Source organism: Gossypium hirsutum, chromosome A06 (genome assembly GCF_007990345.1).
Source record: "Gossypium hirsutum isolate 1008001.06 chromosome A06, Gossypium_hirsutum_v2.1, whole genome shotgun sequence".
Lineage (NCBI taxonomy): Eukaryota > Viridiplantae > Streptophyta > Magnoliopsida > Malvales > Malvaceae > Gossypium > Gossypium hirsutum.
This window is the reverse complement of record NC_053429.1, coordinates 89,488,161-89,508,221: the sequence shown is the minus strand read 5'-3', so window position 1 is coordinate 89,508,221 and position 20,061 is coordinate 89,488,161.

Here is a 20,061-nt window from a genome sequence, read left to right as displayed (position 1 = left end):
ACAAAATTACTAAAATACCCTTGGTTTACAAAATTACCAAAATACCCTCGATTAGCAAAATTACCAAAATACCCCTGGTTTGTAAAATTATCGAAATACCCTTGATTTGGAAAATTATAGAAATACCCTTGACTTTTAAAAATTACAGAAATACCATTAGTTTGTGAAATTATCGAAATACCTTTGGTTTGTAGATTTACCAAAACACCCTTGTAGGGTGAAATAACTAAAATACCCCTAATAGGTAAAAAGACCGTTCTGCCCCTCAAGGGTATACGACTCACTAATAATACAATTTGATTGATTTGACTATGTTTTGACTGAGAATGTATGACTTTGATTGGACTGTTATGACTGTGATTTGTATGATTTTGTATGTCGTGTGTATATTTGTTGCATTCATATAATATTATGTTGCACATGGGTGGGGGTTATGAAACGGAGGAAGAAATTGAGGATCGCATGGCTGCTTGACGACTGTGGATCCATCGATTAAGGATCGCATGGTTGCTTGATGACTGTGGATCCACCGGTGGCTTTTAAGCCCAATATATGATTATTGACGACTCTGTGTCGATCATATTTACCCGAGGCTGTGTACCGACTATATTATCGTCGCTGATGGCTATGTGCCTAACATGATACAGTTACCAATGGCTTAAAGCCAATTATTCTGATTATGGCTTTGCGCCAACCTACATATGGCTCTGTACCAACCTGATTTTGGCTGTGTGCTAGACGTATTTACCTGTGGCTATGTGCCAAACATACTTATTGATGACTCTGTGTCGATCATATTTACCAAAAGCTGTGTGCCGATTATATTACCGTCACTGAGGGCTATTAAGCCCAATATTTGATTAGCAGCTTTCTGCAATGAAGGTAGTACTACAACCGGGCTACCATTGATGTGTATCAGATGGGTGGGTCGATATTTACATCCCCACATAATGTGTACCGAGGGACGGAGTTGGTGTGTAGTGGTTGGATTATTGGGGTGGGTTGCACAACATTGTATGTATGATATTATTGTGATATTATTACGATGTGGGCTTCGACCCAACTGAGGCTAATATGGGCTAAGGCCCAAAAGCCACCATTTTGAATAAGGCTCAGGCCCAGACCGTTACTGTATGCACTATTACTGATTTTGAGAATGGGCTAGGCCCAATTGATTCTGATGAGGGCTGAGACCCGAAAGAAATTGTACTGGGCTTTGGCCTCCACACATATTGTTCTATTACTGTAATGGGCTCCAGCCCAGACTGATTCTGAATTCTGTCAGTTTACTAACTGTTTTAGTTTAGCAAGGGATTACACGCTGAGTTTTCGTAAACTCACCCCGTTTATTAACTGTATAGGTAATCCCCAGCATTAGGTGGATCGGTGTCTGATACGAACCGCCTCGGGGAGAGTCGAGTCGTATGCTGAGTTGCCCGATTGTCTACGAGAAAGTATCGTTCAATTTGCTTTTGGAATGAAGTTGATAGGAAAATAGGACGGAAGCTATGTATAATGGTTTAATGATGGATATGGAAGAAAGGGTTCTTAAAAGCAAGCACGAACCAATATTAGAAAATATCGACCCAAATGCTTATAGGCTTTCAAGGTGGAGGATGAAAGTGATAAACCTCGACCCGCTACTTAGCAAAGTAGGAACTCGGTATAAGGGTGAACGCCACACTCGGTTGAGCGATAAGTTCAAAAGAAGAACAAGGTTGACACCAACTAAGAACTAGATAGGCCAACAAGTCTTCAACGAAATATGGGAGAAAGATCCTCTCCAAATAGTTTCATTAACAAAGAAACAATAAAACAAAGTTCAAAAAAACCCTCTATACAAATGAAAGAAAAAAAATATTTATAGGCACATATATGACCATTCAAATTCGGCATCTAGGTGTTCACACAATAATAAAAACGTTCACACTAATGTATTAAAATAGTTCATAAATTCGGCAAATTCATGCACTAGTTGAATGGACACTTTCTTCCCCCTAAGTGTGTGCATGAATGCTTAGTCATAAAGAAAGGCTTCAAGTGACTTGTATGTGCACCAAAGGTTGCTTTCATCTCCTTGGGACGTTCATGCACTTGTATGGAACATGTATCTTCATAATTAAACACTTTAATGGCATGTAGGTTCAGAAATTGCAGCATGAACCTAGTAAATTCGTTCTCCCCTTTGTGCATGCACTTAAATCAATCAATGTGTTGAATTATTGAGTTAATTCCTTCCTTTGGACGTTCTTGAACCCATCCATGCATGTGTAGTAGCTTATAGGTCAATTCAAAGTGTGAACATGTTCAAGGAGCTCTATGGTCAACATAGAATTAGTTAGCAGTTACTTCTTGGCCGAATAAGTACCTTGGAAAGTTAGGAGACAGCCACCATACATGCACTTAAGCCATTCATGCATTCTATCATCCAATGCATTTGATCCATTCATAGACTAGCCTTTATTGTCCATACATGCATTCGACACATGCATGAATTTGTAGAAACCTTGCATCTAGCCGTACATGCACCAGCATTTAATACTTCTTCATTCATGAATGTGGAATGCCCAAAAGAGACTTCATCCATACATTGTGTCGTACTTGATCATTGTATCTACAAAAAAAAATCAAATTATGAGACATCATTTGAACACATTAATGTCATGCATTAAATCGGCTAAAATGTGAACATAATTAAAATATGTAATAACTATGACATATTAAAGCAAATATTAATATAAGTCAAATTTGATGCTTAAATAATTATGTTCAGATTTTATTTAATGCATTAAAGTCTAAAACCGGGTTTGAGCTAAAATGAGCTAAGCTTTAGCCCTTAAGCTAAAGTAGCTGAGATTATACTCCTAAGCTGAAGTTGAGCTCAGGTTTAGCTCGTGAGCTGAATATAAGCTAGGAGTGAGCTCGGTTTAGCTCAGACAAGTTGGATTGAGCTCGAATAAGCTGGATTTGAGCTGGATGGAGCTCGTGGAGCTGGAAACGAGCTGGGATCAGCTTGCCAACATGTCAATGCTCGGCTTGACAGACTTGTTCGATAAAGTTCGCGGGGCGTGCTAGTATCAGTGTTGCAGAGGGACTCGGAGATGACCACACAACTGCACATGTTTTTGTATTTCGTTTATTTAATTAAGCACTTTGGCTTTTGATTTGGATTGTGTTAAGGCCTCTTTATTTTCTTAACTTTTTATTTGGGAAATTTATTTAGTATGCTTAATATCTGTTAGAAGTAGGATGCGGTTTTCCAAAACAACAATTGGTTTTCAAAATATCACGTTTCCGCAACTGTTTAAAATTAAGCTTCCGCAGCAAGTAAGGTTTTAAGGGAATTAACGTTTCACAAGTTTTAAAATAGCCAGAGGTTTTAAATAGTAAGAAGGGTTTTCAATGAGAACATGGTTTTTGAAAAACACTTCAATGTGACACGCCAGATTCGGGCCTAACTTCTAGACCAAGTTTGGGGTGTTAGAAGCTGTTAGTCGAGACGTAGCTACACGGTGTCAAGTAATTGCAACATATGCCGGTATAATCAGCCACCGGTAGGATGTATAGGACCAGCACCTAGACCACATAACATAAAACCCTAGTAACATGTCACTTGTATCCTAATCTATTACTAAGGTTCGATTGGGATTTCTCGCTTGCCAAATCATCGTCAAATGTGTCCGTAAGGTCAATTACACAAATAATGCATATATTAAAGTATTTAAAAAACATTTAAAGTACATCTTATTTAACATACGAACTTACCTCGATTACAAAAACAGCCAAAAAAAATCTATTCGTCAGTTACTTTGTTTTCCCCTCGATCTAGACCCGAACTTCGTTTTTCTTTATCTATAATACCACATTTAACTTATTTCATTATCACATTATTCAATTCAGCCCAAAAACACATTATTGCAAAATTAACATTTTTGCCCCTAACTTTTCAACATTTTACAATTTAGTCTTTAGGCTCGTAAAATGAATTTCATTCAATTTCTTCACAACCCAAGTGTAGCCGAATGTTATTTATACTCATAACAACCCACATTTTTCATTTATTCACATCTTTTCTTCAATTTTATAGACTTTTACAAATAAGTCCCTATTTGACGTTTTTATCGAAAATCACTTTACAAAAGTCGTTTAACAAACAACAAACATGTATTTTCTACCATCAAACATCAAAATACACACTTATTCATCATGGGTCAAATTTAAAACTTTAATCCTTCTTCAAATTAGTCCTTGGAAGGCTAAATTAGGTTAAGACAACTTCAAAAACATAGAAATCATTAAAAACGGGGCAAGAACGGACTTACAATTGTGCTTGAAAGTGGCCAAAACCCTAGCTATGGACTCCTTGTGAATTTCGGCTATGGGGGATGAAATTGAGACGATGGACATCTTTTATTCAGTTAATTTTGTCCTTATTAGCCAAATTACTAAAATACCCTTAATGCATAACTTTGGAATTTCACCTAACCATGTCCATCTTTGTCCATCCTAAGGTATAATGGTCTAGTTGCCACTTATGGACTTCTAATTAATCGTTCATAACAATTAGACACCTTTAACTTATAGAATTCAAGTTTTGTACCTATTGCAATTTAGTCCCTCTAGTCAAATTGAGTATTCAATCGATAAAATTTCTTAACAAAATTTTCACACAATTATTCTATCAGACCTTAAAGGAATAGTAAAACAAATATTTATACTTCGGATTTGTGGTCCTGAAATCACTGTTTCAATTTGACCCAAAAACGGACTGTTACATTTATAAAAGGAAGAGACATTGTTCTCTAGGTTGTTATTTCATTTTTCTGATCTTCTTTCATCTTTTTTTCTATTTGTTCTAAAAGAAAGAATAGTTAATAAGCATTATGCATAGAAGGCAGAGATTGAAGTTTAAGTCTAAGAAACTGGAAATTTTTAAACTAGTAAGCTTTCTAACTTCTCCGTATTAACAGATTGAAGAAAAATAAAGAAAATTAAGGATTCGAATTATCCATCGATTTTGTTTTGTTATGGGTAAGGTTATGGATAATCATTAAATGACCTTTGCATGTAAACAAATTATGGTTCTTATGATGATGAATTATCTTCGTTGGAAATTCTGAATGGTTATCATGTTTTGTAAGTCGGAGGCTCAGAAAGCAAGAGAAAAGCTAAGTAGATGGATTTGGCATCAACCTCTAGGGGACTTCCACAACTTAGGTTTTAAATGGTTGTTCATGTATCTTTTAACAACTTTAACCCATAGCCGTCGCTATAATAGGGTTACAGAGCATTATCGTACAAACCAAAAATTATCCATACATTTCAAACATTGACATAAACATGATATAATCCATTCATTCACATACACATCATCCCTTAATCGAGCCTCGAGACCCTAAAAATACTTTAGAAACAATCCAGGACTAAATTGGAACATTTGGAAAGTTTAAGAAATAGTTAGAAAAATTGGTCTGCAAGGGTCACACGGTTGTATGGCTAGGCCATGTAACTCAACGGTTGAGACACAAGCTCGTGTCTCCAGTTTTCTAATAATTAAAAAAGGGACACACGGCCATATCCCAGCTCGTGTCCTCACCCGTGTAACTTTCTGAGTTGGGTCACACGGCCAAGCCATAAGCCCGTGTGATAGGCCGTGTGATAGGCTATGTAACAGTCTGACATGTATGCATTAAAACCTACAAGGGACACATGGCCATGTCGCCTAGCCGTGTGTCACACACGACTGAGTCACATGCCCGTGTCTCAAGCCGTGTGGACATGAAATTGGCTAAATTAAAGTCATTTCCAACACGAACTCATGCAACCACCTAAAAGCATTTAAAACACCTAATCAAAGCATCAAAACATGATCAAAACCAACATGAAATGACCATTTCAATAGTCCAAAATCATTCAGGCAATATGCCACACAAGGCACCTCAATAGCAAACATACAAACTTGCCAAAACATGCATGTATTTGATCACATTTCTACTATCAAACTCATTTCCATCTCAAAACATACCATAACTTGGCCTATACCATTTCAACATAAACTTACCATTTGAGTCATACCATTCATGCATCATAAGCACTAAAATGACACAATTCAAACATCATCAAAATGGTACCAAAACAACCAACTTATACATACCAAAAATCAACATCTAAGCATTCAACTAAACATCATCATAAGTTCACCTATACATGCCATTATAACCTTCGCCAAAACATCAAAAACTACTAATATTTATGCTGAATAGTGTGATAGATCTCTGATGAGCTTCCAAACTGATTGTGCTTCCGATTATCTATAAAACATAAAAAAGAAAACTACATAAGCACATAATGCTTAGTAAGTTTGTAAAACATAAACATTACTTACCATTTCAATACATAACATTAAGATTAAGCATAAAATAATCCAAACAGAAGCTTGGCACAAGCCTAAGCCCCATCAACAACACATGTTAGTGCATTTAAACATAATTCACTTGAATTAATATAAGGTAAGCCATTATACATAACATATTTCATTTGAACTCATCATTTTCATGAACATAAGTAAACTTCCATTGAAGATTACCATTTCAATCCTTTTCATAAATACATGATTTAGTTCATGAACACTTACTATTCCTTTCCTTTTCATACCCGTTGAACATTTAGAATATCATCGGATACTCGAGAAAACTCACACAAAGTGTGCTAAACATATAACCGTAACATTTTGTTTACATCGTTGCTCACACAAGCTATGAAATTGGCCTGCTCACACGAGCTATGGGTCAGAATGTAAGTTAGACAATGCTGCTCAAGAGCTATGAAGTATCCACAAAAAATGCAGGACCTCAGCCATCAGTAGGAAATTCAAGACCAACACCCGAAATGTGAAACCCCTAATGACATGTCATTCGTATCCTTCGAATTCATAAGGTTCAAACGAGACTCAATAACTGTCGTGACATCATTGGATATACATAATTTTATTACATAGAAAATAACACATTAACATACAGATCAATATACCATTAAAACGATATTTATCATATGGATTTACCTTAATGACAATTGCATAGAAATGAGATCTATTAATCTGATACTTTAGATTTTCCTTGATATAGATCCGTACGTGGTTTATCTTGATTTAAATAGACAAATTCAATTAAATATTTAATTCCTCTATTATTCAATTCAGTCCGTATTCATATTTTTCAAAATTATAATTTTGCCCCTAACATTTTTAACTTTTCACAATTTAATCGTTAAGCTCATAAATTGAAATCTAAGCATTTTCATCCTTTTCCCAAGCTGGATGATTTCTATAAGGACCTATATCAACCCACACAAACCATCATTTCACAAAGTTACCATGATATTTTACCAATTTTACAATGAGCCCCTAAATGAAATTTTCATAAAACAAAACTTGTTAATTTAACAGTAAAGGCTCATAATCTTCCATTAAACATAAAAAAAAATCATGCAAGAACATTCATGGAAAAACCTATATCTTTAACAATTTTGCAAATTAATCCTTGGGCTAGCTAGATTAAACTACAACGACTTCAAAAACATAGAAATTAAAAACGGGGCTAAAAACACTTACATGCAAGCAAAAGAAATCAATCGAACCTTCAAGCTTCTTCAATGGGGTTTTCTTACCCTATTTTCGGTGGTGAGTTTCATTTAGAAAGATGATACCAATTTTCATTTAGTTAATTTAGATTTATTAATCAATTTACTAACTTGACCTTAGTTTATAACTTAAAATTCACTTAATTTGTGTCCATAAAAGTCCATGAACAATATAAATGGACCCTTTTTACTAATAGAACTCCATTTTCGTACATTTTACGATTTAGTCCTTTTTATGTAATTAGCATGCAAATTTTAAAATTTCTTAACAAAATTTTAATACAAGCCTTCTAACATCTCATAGATATTAAAATAATAATAAAATAATAATTTACTTATCCAATTTATGGTCCCGAAACTACTATTTTGAATTCACTGAAAATGGGATGTTACATATTTCCAGTATTGTGTGTTAAGTATGTCTAAGTGAGTTTTGGGTAAATGATGAGTTACTCTACCGCTGAATACTAATGAATGTTGTGTAGATATGAAAATGCATAACTAGTTGTAAGTTTAAGCACGTTAAATAGATGAAACGTTTGGCATAATGTGTGCCGCGCATGAATAGTAGTATTGGTTAACTGCTTATATATGAAATGCATGTGTATGAATTATGCGGAGTTGTGGAGGGTTGTCAAAGTGTGTTTATAATGGGAGGAGTAACGGCGAATGAGAATATGATGTGTTATAAGTTTTGCCTCTGGTATGGCATGTGAATGCAAACCAAGATTAGAGAAAGACCCCGACCTTATAGGGGAAAACTTATGTGTTCAAATTAACAAGGAAGATTTGTGAAGGTTCGAGCGGACTATATTGAAATTGAATATTGATGATAGTTGGCTTTACGGAGGTTCAGGCAGACTGTTCGGAGAAAGGTGCACACCAGTATATGACAACCTTTTATAGGCAGTATGAAAGCCCTTTAAGGGTGGTAAAAGACTTTATGGAGTTAGAGGCTCTAAGTCGTGTATGTGAATTGCAAGTCCATGGCCATGGCATGATCTAGGGAAGTCTACTAGACTCACCAAGATGGCATGACCCAATTGAGGTTTGCGAGATAATTCACATATGTGAATCCATGAATATGTTTGCATCCATGTTTTTGCAAATATTTGACCCGCTTTTATAAATCCGCCAAGAATGAGTTTGTTATTTGAAATCTACTACTATGCTCGAATCAAAAGATATGAGCTATCTGTTTGTATAAGTCATATGTAAGATATGACAATCCGTTAGATTAGTCTACTCAATTCAGATGAGTTATTTTTTTATTAATCCTAATGGGGATCTCCTTCTATAAATCCATATTTTATAAGTCTTTATATGACAAATATGATAGTCTGTTAAGACTATCTTATAGGCATGATTTCAAAAATAGAGTATTCACTCTTATGAATCCATCTACATGTAATTTATTTGTAGGAGTAGACCATATGTATGGGTTTTTTGTTATTGCAAGATAGATACAGTGTAACATCTCGAATTAGGGCTCAGTCAGATAGTGGTTTTGGGACCACAAATCTGAAGTTAAAATAATTATTTTATGATCATTATGAGGTCTAGGATATGAAAATAAGCATGTGTTAAAGTTTCATAAAGAAATTCCATGCTGCCAAAATTCTAAAGGTCTCCATAGCTAGGGTTTTCAACATTTTCAAGCTCAATAGTAAGTGCTCCCTAGCCCCGTTTTTAACGATCTTTGTATTTTTTGAGATCCTCGTAACATGCTCTCTCTATTTCTACCCATATTTCAAGCTAGGGTTCATGTTCAAAAATTTACCCATGCATGAGATGTTTGTGTTTTGATGATTTATGGAGGAATATGAAGGTTTAAAGGATAGTAAACAACCTTTACTAAGTAGTTTTTCATCGAAATGGCTTAAAGGACCATTTTGTAAAAGTTGTGAAAATGGGTAGAAAAATGTGAAATGAAAGAAAATGTGGGCTGCTATAGGCAAGAAAAATATCTGGCTAGGCTTGGGTAACTTAGAAATTTCATGCATTTCATTATACGAGCCTTAGGACTAAATTGTAAAAGTGTGAAAGGATAGGGGAAAATTGGTCATTTTGCCCGGGTGAGTTTTAAATCCTAAAATGAAAAATGTGATGTATTAATAGTCAAATTTTATTAATATAGACCCCGAGGAACCAATTCTGGAGGTCGACCGTGGAAAATGAAAGGTTCAACCGAAATACGAAACCAAAGCAATTACCAGGTAAGTTCGTATAACTCGAAGTAAACTCTTAATATACTTAAATATGCATGTTCTTGAATGTATGAAAAATTAGATATTCGTTGCATGATAATCCATGAAATGTGGTAGTGTAATTGAAAAGATGAAAAATGTCCGTGTTGAAATAGAAAGAGAAATCCGATGGATAAATTATGGCTTACATGACATGAGTTCCTGCATGAGTTGGAGAAAAAGATTTAGCGCAGACGGGTAATCCGATGATCTCAAAATGGAAAGGATTTAGCCCGGACGGGTGTTCCTTGAGTGATTGAGCCTCCTGAAGAATATGGGTGCATTAAGGATTTAGCCCGGATGGGAAATCTGATTTGAGGACTAAATTTAGCCTGGACTGGCAATTCAGATCCGAGCTTATTAGAGAAATTATCGTTAAAAAGGATTTAGCCTGGATTGGTAATCCCGACATTGGACTATGAGTTAGTACTACGGGGGATTTAACCTGGACTGGTAATCCCACCGTAAGATATAATGTTCACGGGAGTGTGTACTCGAGATGATCACTTGTATGACTTGACGGTAAATGGCTATCCATCGAGATTTCCAAGAAAGTTCAATGGGATTAACATGAGAAATAAAGAATGGAAATATTGAATTGATGAGCTCATCTAAGACTAATGACATGATGTATTGTTATGAAACTAACTTGATGATTGAGTGCATGTGATAAGGAAACTATTTCATGCTTGATGGAATTATTGCCTAAACATGGTTGTATGCTAATTAACCGGTAAGTTTACTTTCCAGTTTTCTGGGCTTACTAAGCATATAAATGCTTACCCCCTTCTCTTTTCCCTGTCTTACAGAGCTCGTGGATGGTTGGAGAATCAGCACACTATCGACTTGTCCTGCTTTGGTATTTAGATACTTTCATTTTGTTTAATGGCATGTATAGGATTTTTGGTTATTTTGCCATATATGTCTTTTGGATAGCCAATGTAAGGGCCTAAATGGTATACTTATTCTTTTGTATATGGCCATGTGATATGGCTCATATTGATGTAGGTAGTAAACCTACCAATGATGCATGTCTATGTATAATTGTTTCATGAGATGTGATGATGAGGGTTATCATGAATGAATGACTGAAATTGAACCTAATAATTTGAGAGTGGACATAACATATCATGGCCTAAATGTAAAATGTGTTATGTTAATCCCTAATAAAAAATGGATAATTTAGCATGTACTAAACCGATGAGATGAGGTTGACATCCAATTAGGTTATGCTAAGGTTGTTTAAAAGTATGATTAGGCCATGTTAAATACCATTGAAGTCTTTAAGTGTGTATGGATGATAGAGGGTGACCAAAGGCTTGGTAAATAGCCCTAAAAATGTTTGCATGCATAGACACACGGGCAAGTGTCCAGGCTATGTGTGACACACGGGCAGCCCCATAGGCATGTTGACTGGCCGTGTGTCCCCTGCACCTAAAATTTTGGGTCAGATTGCATGGTAGTAGACACACGAGTAGAGACACGACCATGTGTCTCAGCCGTGTGAAGGACAAGGCCTAGCACATGGGCATGTGCCTTGGCCGTGTGCCCCAAAATGAGTGATGACATCATAAATAGAATGACCAGGTTTTTGGACACGGGCGATGACACAAGCGTGTCTAGGCCGTGTGAGGGACATGGGCCAGGGACCCAGGCATGTACTTGGTCGTGTGAAAACCCCTGTAGGTTCGAAATGGAAAATAAATCCAAATAATTCAACATGGGTGAAACACACGAGCGTGTCCGTAAGCACACGAGAATGTGCTTTGCCTCCACACGGGCGTGTGAGGCATTACCCTAGTAATTTTACTAAAATTTTCTATAGTTCTTGGTTTAGTCCCAGATTGCTTTTAATGTATGTTTTGGGCCTCATAGGTCCATAATTTTGACACTATGATGTAGTTTGATCGGTTTTAAATTTTATAACCCGTATCTTCTGAAAATATCCGAGTTTGTGTCTGGTAACACCTCATACCTTGTCCCAGACTCGGGTACGGGTAAGGGGTGTTACATTTAGTGGTATTAGAGCTACGGTTTAATCGATTCTTGGAATAACGTAGCATGTATTGAGTATAGCTATACATGCCATTATACAAGTTATGATAGTGTGACATCTCCTAACCATTTTTAATTATATTTGAATATAGTAAATGTCTTTCAATCAAGCCCAAGATGAGTCCGAGGGATCTGAGAGCCATGCTCTAGCTTCCGTACAATGAGCTGTCTTTAGTAGTAGCAGAAGGCCTATGTCTGAAGGCCGAGAAGAGGCAAGAGCTGCCTTTTTTCGAAATGATGGATGAATTGTTTGGGGATTATTTAAAAAACTGCCCCAATATACCATGACCTCCTCCGCCCTCTGCTCGGCCTAAGGGAGAAGTGCCACAGGGTATGGCGCCCACTAGAATTGGTAAAGCCCCAGTGGACAAGCTTAGAAAATATGGGGTTGAAGAGTTTAGAGCTAAGGTTGATGATGATGCTGAACGAGCTGAATTTTGGCTCGATAATACTGTATGAGTTTTGGATGAATTGTCATGTACATCTGAGGAATGCTTGAAGTGGGTTGTGTCTCTTCTGAAAGATACAAGATATCATTGGTGGAAGACAGTATCCTCAGTGGTACCGAAGAAAGACATTACATGAGAGTTCTTCCAAGCTAAATTTAAAAAGAAATACATCAGTCAAATATTTTTAGACTCGAAGCGAAAGGAGTTCCTGGAACTCAAACAAGGAAATAAGACTGTCAGAGTATAAAAGGGAATTCATGAGGTTAAGCCAGTATGCAACGGAGTGGGTCCAATCAGATACAAAAATGTGCACTTTGAGAAAGGCTTGAATGAGGAAATTAAATTACTGATCGGGATCCTTGATATACGAGAGTTCGCCGCATTAGCTGATTGGACCAAGAAGGCCGAAGAGCTAAATAATGAAAGAAAGCAAGCTAAGAGAGAGGCACGAGTTTTGAGTAAGAGGTCTAGCAGCAGAGCACACTCTTTCCCCACAAAGAAATCAAGAAGTCACCAAGAACGTTCCACTTCATCAGTAGGATATTTGGGTAAAGCAAAAAGCTCGAAGCGACATAACCCAAAGTCTTCTTCCCTTATGGTAACTATTGTGGGAAGCATAGATGATCAAAAGCCGAAGTGTAAAGGCTGTAACAAATTTCACTTTGAAGAGTGCTGAATGAAGAATGATGCGTGATTTAGATGTGGGTCCCTTGACCATTTTCTCAGAGATTGCCCGGAGCCAGCTAATAAAGAGGTTGAATTAGCTCCGCAACCGAATGCTCCTATTTCTCGAGGTAGACCTTTGAGACATCCTGAAAGTGTAAGTAGCAGTCGAACTATTGCTAAGGATGCTACTACAAAATCAGAGACTCGAGGCCCGGTAAGAACTTATGCAATACGCACTCGAGAGAAAGCCTCTGTCCCCGATGTCATCACGGGTACATTTTCTATTTATAATACTCGTGCCATTGCCTTAATTGACCCACGGTCAACCCATTCATACATTTGCATGAAATTGGTGTCTAGTATGAATATGTTAGTAGAACCTACAAAATTTGTGATTAAAGTGTCAAATCCTCTAGGCAAGTTGGTCATAGTTGATAAAGTCTGTAAGAATTGTCCCTTGACGATTCAAGGTCATTGTTTTCTGGCTAACCTTATGCTATTGCCATTCGATGAGTTTGATGTAATACTTGGCATGGATTGGTTAGCTGTGCATGATGTGATTGTAAATTATGGTAGCAAGTATATTGAATTGAAATGCTTAGATGGTGAGATTCTCCGGATTGATTCAAGTGAGTTGGATACTCCACCAGTTGTGATTACCTTAATGATGGCTCAAAGGTATACAAGAAAAGGGTATGAAGCCTACCTTGCTTTTATGTTGAATACTAAAGAATCTGAGTTGAAATTGGAATTGGTACGGATAGTATGCGAGTATCAAGATGTGTTTCTAAAAGAGCTACCCGGATTACCTCCCGTTAGAGAAGTAGAGTTTGGTATTGAACTAGTGCCTGGGACAACTCCTATTTTTATTACTCTGTATAGGATGGCAGCAACGAAGTTGATAGAATTAAAAGCACAGTTGCAAGAACTGACATATAAAGGTTTTACAAGACCGAGTTTCTTGCCTTAGGGTGCTCCGGTATTATTTGTAAAGAAGAAAGATGGCTCTATGAGGCTATGTATAGACTACCGACAACTCAACAAGGTAACTATCAAGAACAAGTATCCGTAACCGAGGATTGATGATCTGTTTGATCAATTGAGGGGAGACACTACGTTTTCTAAGATAGACTTAAGATCCGGCTACTACCAGTTGCAAGTTAAAGAGTTGGACGTGCCTAAGACTGCTTTCAGGACGAGGTATGGTCATTTCGAGTTCCTGGTCATGCCTTTTGCACTAACGAACACCCCAGCTGTGTTTATGGACTTAATGAATCGTGTTTTTTGACCATACTTAGAGAAGTTTTTCATTGTGTTTATTGATTATATCCTGATTTATTCCAAGAACGAGACTGAGCATCCGGGACATTTGAGAATGATCTTACGGGACAAACAATTGTATGCTAAATTTAACAATAGTGAGTTTTGGCTCCGAGAGATTGGATTTCTCGATCGCATTGTGTCAGGTGATGGTAACCGAATTGACCCAAATTAGATATCTACTATTGTTGAGTGGAAGCTACTGAAGAACGTAACTGAGGTTAGAAGCTTTTTGGGCTTAGCTGCTTACTATCGATGCTTCATAGAAGGGTTTTTTATGATTGCAACTCCTTTGACAAGGTTGCTGCAAAAAGATGTTAAGTTTGAATGGCTAGAGAAGTGTCATTAGAGTTTTGAAAAATTAAAGACGTTGCTAACCGAAGCTCTAGTTTTAGTGCAACCCGAGGAATTCGTGGTCTTTAGTGATGCATCCTTAAATGGACTGGGTTATGTGCTTATGCAAAAAGGCAAAGTAATAGCATATGCTTCAAGGCAACTAAAGCCCCACGAGAAAAATTATCCAACACACGACTTGGAGCTAGCTGCCATTGTATTTGCCTTGAAGATTTGGAGGCACCATTTGTGTGGCGAAACTTGCCGTATATTCACAGATCACAAGAGTTTGAAATATTTGATGACTCAAAAAGAGTTGAATCTAAGACAACGGAGATGGTTAGAGCTGATTAAAGATTATGAACTGATCATTGACTACCACTCGGGAAAGGCGAATGTGGTCGTAGATGTACTAAGCAGAAAATCCTTGTTTGCTTTGAGAGCCTTGAACATGCAGTTGGCCTTGTTAGATGATGGTTCGGTTTTGGCAGAGTTAAGAGCCAAACCAACGTTTCTACAAGAAATTTGTGTAGCTCAAATCAATGATAGTGATTTACAAGCCAAGAGAACTCAATACGGGACAGGCACCGAATCAGATTTCTGGATTGGTCTCGATGGTTGTTTGATGTTCATAGACAGGATCTGTGTACCAAGAGATGATGAACTTATTCAAAAAAATTTGCAATAAGCACATGATAGCCGTTTGTCTATTCATCCAGGAAGTACCAAGATGTACAACGATTTGAAGAAAATGTATTGGTGGAATGGCATGAAAAGAGATATCTCTGAATTTGTATCAAAATGCTTGATATGTCAACAAGTTAAGGTTGAACACCAAGTACCTTCAGGTTTATTCCCGTGATGGTTCCCGAATGGAAATGGGATAAGATTACTATGGATTTTGTGACAGGATTGTCGTTAACACCCAAGAAGAAAGATGCCATTTGGGTTATAGTTGATAGACTAACAGTCGACTCATTTTATTCCTGTTCGAACAGATTTCTCTCTTAACAAATTGGCTAACTTGTATTTATCCGAGATTGTGAGATTACAAGGGGTACCGTTATCGATTATTTCAGACAGGGACCCGAGATTCACTTTGAGATTTTAGAAGTAAGAAGCCTTGAGTAAAAAGTTGAGTTTTAGTAGGCATTCCACCCACAGACAGATGGTCAGTCTGAATGGACGATTTAGACTCTCGAGGACATGTTAAGGTGTTGTGTCCTTGAACTTCAAGGCAGTTGGGAAAAATATTTACCAATGGTGAAATTTGCCTACAACAACAGTTTCCAGAAAAGTTTAAAAATGGCACCTTACGAGGCATTGTATGGCCGAAAGTGTTGGGCACCATTGTACTAGATAGAATTCAAGGAGCACCAGATTCATGGAGTTGATTTGATTAAAGAAACTGAAGAAAATGTTAAAGTGATACATGATTGTTTGAAAGTGGCATCGGATAGGCAAAAGTCATATGCTGATTTGAAAAGAAAAGAGATTGAATTTCAAGTTGGAGACAAAGTGTTCTTGAAAGTATCCTCATGGAAAAAGGTCTTGATATTTGATCGAAAAGGCAAACTAAGTCCAAGGATTATTGGACCCTACAAGATTACTGAAAAAATTGGACCGTTAGCCTACCGTTTAGCATTGCCACCCAAATTGGAAAAGATTCATGATGTATTCCATGTATCCATGTTGTGACAATATCGATCAGATCCCTTCCATGTGATTTCAGCTACGAAAGTTGAAATTAGACCGGACATGACTTATGGTAAAAAACTGCTCAATATTGTGGCTCGAGAAATCAAACAATTGAGGAATAATAATATAGACTTGGTGAAAGTCTTATGGCATAGACACGAAGTAGAAGAGGCCACATGGGAACCTGAAGAAACCATGAGAAGTCAATATCTGAACTTGTTTACTGGTAAGACTTTCAAGGATGAAAGTCCCTAAAGGGGGAGAAATGTAACATCCCGAATTAGGGCTTAGTCGGAATAGTGGTTTCATGACCACAAACCTGACATTAAAATAATTATTTTATATTCATTATGAGGTATAGGATATGAAAATAAGCATGTTTTAAAGTTTCATGAAGAAATTCTATGTGTAAGGTGTCCAATTGGAAATTAGGGACCAAATTGAATAAATTGCAAAAACTTGGATTCTAGAAGCAATTTATATAAAATTGCTCTGGAATATTAATTAAAGGTCCTTAAAGAGTAATTTTCCCAATTTCTAAGTTTTTGGGAAAAAATGGACACGCATGGAAAATTTTGAAAGTTTAGTAAGGAAAGGCATTTTGGTCATTTGGTAATAAACTAACTAAAAAGGGAAAAATCAAGCTAAAATCAGCTTATTTTCTTCTCCATGCTGCCAAAATTCTAAGGGTCTCCATAGTTAGAGTTTTCAACATTTTCAAGCTCAATAGTAAGTGCTCCCTAGCCCTGTTTTTTACATTCTTCGTATTTTTTAGATCCTCGTAACATGCTCTCTCCAGTTCTACCCATATTTCAAGCTAGGGTTCATGTTCAAAAATTTATCCATGCATGAGATGTTTGTGTTTTGATGATTTATGAAGGAATATGAGGGTTTTAAAGGATGGTAAACAACCTTTACTAAGTAGTTTTTCATGGAAATGGCTTAAGGGACCATTTTGTAAAAGTTGTGAAAATGGGGAGAAAAATGTGAAATGAAAAAAAATATGGGCTGCTATAGGCAAGAAAAATATTCGGCTAGGCTTGGGTAACTTAGAAATTTCATGCATTTCATTATACGAGCCTTAGGACTAAATTGTAAAAGTGTGAAAGGTTAGGGGCAAATTGGTCATTTTTCTCGGGGTGAGTTTTAAATCCTAAAATGAAAAATGTAATGTATTAATAGTCAAATTCTATTGATATAGACCCTGAGGAATGAATTCTGGAGGTTGACTGTGGAAAACAAAAGGTTTCGGAATAACCAAAATACGAAACCGAAGTAATTACTAGGTAAGTTCGTATAACTCGAACTAAACTCTTAAATACTTAAATATGCATGTTCTTGAATGTATGAAAAATTAGATATTCGTTGCATAATAATCCATGAAATGTGGTAGTGTAATTGAAAAGATGATAAATGTCCGTGTTGAAATAGATAGAGAAATCCGATGGATAAATTATGGCTTACATGACATGAGATCCTGCATGTGTTGCAGAAAAGGATTTAGCGCGGACAGGTAATCTGATGATCTCAAAATGGAAAGGATCTAGCCCAGACGGGTGTTCCTTAAGTGATTGAGCCTCCTAAAGAATATGGGTGCATTAAGGATTTAGCCTGAACGAGTAATCCAATTTGAGGGCTAAATTTAGCCTGGACTGGCAATTCAGATCCGAGCTTATGAGAGCAATTTTCGTTAAAAGGGATTTAGCCTGGATTGTCAATCCCGACATTGCTCTATGAGTTACTACTACAGGGCATTTAGCCTGGATTGGTAATCCTGCCATAAGATATAAGGTTCACAGGAGTGCATACTCGAGATGATCACTTGTATGACTTGATGGTAAATGGCTATCCATCGAGATTTCTGAGAAAGTTCAATATGATTAACATGAGATATAAAGAATGGAAATATCGAATTGTTGAGCTCATCTAAGACTAATGACATGATGTATTGTTATGAAACTAACTTGATGATTGAGTGCATGTGATAAGGAATTCGTTTCACGCTTGATGGAATTATTGCCTAAACATGGTTGTATGTTAATTAACCGGTAAGTTTACTTTCTAGTTATCCGAAATTACTGAGCATATAAATGCTTACCCCCTTCTCTTTTCCCTGTCTTACAGAGCTCGTGAACTCATGAAGATTGGAAGACGGTTGGAGAATCAACATACTATCAACTTGTCCTGCTTTGGTATCTAGATACTTTCATTTTGTTTAATGACATGTATATGACTTTTGGTTATTTTGTTATATATGTCTTTTGGCTAGCCAATGTAAGGGCCTAAATGGTATACTTATTCTTTTATATATGGCCATGAGATATGGCTCATATTGATGTAGGTAGTAAACCTACCAATGATGCATGTCTATGCATAATTGTTTCATGAGATGTGATGATGAGGGTTATCATGAATTAGTGATTGAAATGGAACCTAATAATTTGAGAGTGGACATAACATATAATGGTAAATGGTTACAACATGGCCTAAATGTAAAATGTGCTATGTTAATCCCTAATACAAAATGGATAATTTAGCATGTACTAAACCGATGAGATGAGGTTGACATGTAATTGGGTTATGCTAAGGTTGTTTAAGAGTATGATTAGGCCATGTTAAATACCATTGAAGTCTTTAAGCGTGTATGGATGATAGAGGGTGGCCAAAGGCTTGGTAAATAGCCTTAAAAAGGTTCGCACGGGTAGACACACGAGCATGGGTCCAGGCAGTGTGTGACACACGGGCAGCCCCATGGGTGTGTTGTCTGGCCATGTGTCCCCTGCACCTAAAATTTTGGGTCAGATTGTATGGTAGTAAACACACGGGTAGAGATACGGCCATGTGTTAGCCGTGTAGAGGACACGGCCTAGCACATGGGCGTGTGCCTTGACCGTGTGCCTCAAAATGAGTGATGACGTCATAAACAAAATGTCTGAGTTTTTGGACATGGGAGATGACACGGGCGTGTCTAGGCCGTGTGAGGGACACGGGCCAGGGACACGACCATGTGCTTGGCCATGTGAAAACCCTTGTAGGTTCGAAATGGAAAATAAATCCAAATAATTCAACACGGGTGAAACACACGGGCGTGTCCTAAGCACACGGGCGTGTGCTTTACCTCCACACGGGCGTGTAAGGCTTAACCCTAGTAATTTTACTAAAATTTTGTATAGTTCTCGGTTTAGTCCCGGATTGCTTTTAATGTATGTTTTAGGCCTCGTAGGTCCATAATTGGGACACTATGATGTGTTTGATCGGTTTTAAATTCGAACAAAATTTTATAACCTGTATCTTCCAAAAATATCTGAGTATGTGTCTGGTAACGCCTCGTACCTTGTCCCGAACTCGGGTACAGGTAAGGGGTGTTACATACAGATTATGACGGTCTGCCATATTTGTTCTTTAATTCTAGTGTCAAAGTTAGACATGAAATTCTATCTTATGAATGGATGTAGAACCTTCACGTATTGGAATTCATTTTTGTATGAAGATCTGTTGTTATAAATCTGTATCTAAATATATGAATTCGTAAGCCAATATCCACATATGTATTTGGCCTTTTATGAAAATTTGTATAAAGATCTCTCAAGTGGAAGTCGCAGAAATTATCCATCAAAAGAAATGTCCACAAGATTCAACCATAATGCGCTAATCCG